Source organism: Stegastes partitus, unplaced genomic scaffold (assembly GCF_000690725.1).
Source record: "Stegastes partitus isolate 25-593 unplaced genomic scaffold, Stegastes_partitus-1.0.2 Scaffold597, whole genome shotgun sequence".
In the NCBI taxonomy this organism is placed as follows: Eukaryota; Metazoa; Chordata; class Actinopteri; family Pomacentridae; genus Stegastes; species Stegastes partitus.
Genome location: NW_007578328.1, coordinates 365,186 through 366,402, shown reverse-complemented (window position 1 = coordinate 366,402; position 1,217 = coordinate 365,186).

Genomic DNA, 1,217 nt, shown 5'->3' with positions numbered 1-1,217 from the left:
GTCCAAGTTTCATGTGATTACTGGAAGTCCACTGTGGCACATCTCAAACAACAAGATGTAATCAGATGTATACATCAGAAAACTGATAAAAGACGAGCAGCTTGTCTCCTAACAACAGGGTGGAGCAGTTTGTAGGAAGTCTATAAAATAAATCTCTGATAAAACCACTGCCCAGAAGTGTTTTGTTGTGTCTGACCATGTTCCTTTTTTATTAGCTCCTGAAGAATCTGTATATAGTGTAAGGTTAAAAACAGTTAGGTGACGGACAGTTTTAGTTGTTTGCAGTCCTCTGTTTGCAAGACAGTTATACTAATTGTCTTGTAAACAGTTTCAAAGTCTGGCAACCCTGTAATCAACACCTCATCGTCATGGCTACTATCATTTCATGATTACTGCAGATTGTGACTCTTCGTGACTGCCAAGTATTCACAGTCATATATGACTCTCAATTTACATAAGAACATTGAGAAACAGATTCAAATGATTTGGACTGATCGTGTTGAAATGTTCAGAGCTGTCCTGTCAGTCTTTTTTTTAAATTATTACTTATTCATTATTTTTTGGCCTTTTTGTCTTTATTTGACAGGACAGTAGCGAGAGAGGGACCTGCAGCAAATGGGCTAGATTCGAACCCACGACCGCTGCGTCAGAGACTATAGCCCCAGTACATGGGTCGCCAGCTCAACCAGTTGAGCTATAGCAGTGGCTCGTCCTGTCAATCTAACTCATAATCCAACTTAGTCTGACCTGAAGCCTGTACTACAAAGCACGATTTGGTTCAGCGAGGGAACTTCAGGTTTGACTCCGGGTTTTGAAGGACTATGATTGCGGCTTACTTCCTATGCTGGGGTACATCGCCATGGTAACTTATGCTGAACACCCGCTCGTGCTACATATAACAGATCTACATGTATGCAAATGCCACTGACTGAAAATTAGTCCTCTTGGACAATGGGATCACCAAAGTCAATCCTGTGGATAATAAAAAGGAGCTCAAGAATAAGCTTGAAATAGTCTTTTTTGCCATAAGAATATGTTGAAACAGCACAATCATTTAATAGAATACACAGCTGGATAGGGTCAGATCTAGTCGTGACCCAGTGAAATTGATAAGGTAGTTATTTATGCATTGACAAAGTTGATTGTTTTTTCATTCATTTTCAGCTGTGTTGCTTTTAGCCTGTGTTGTATTTTTAAATTCCTCATATTGTTTAAGG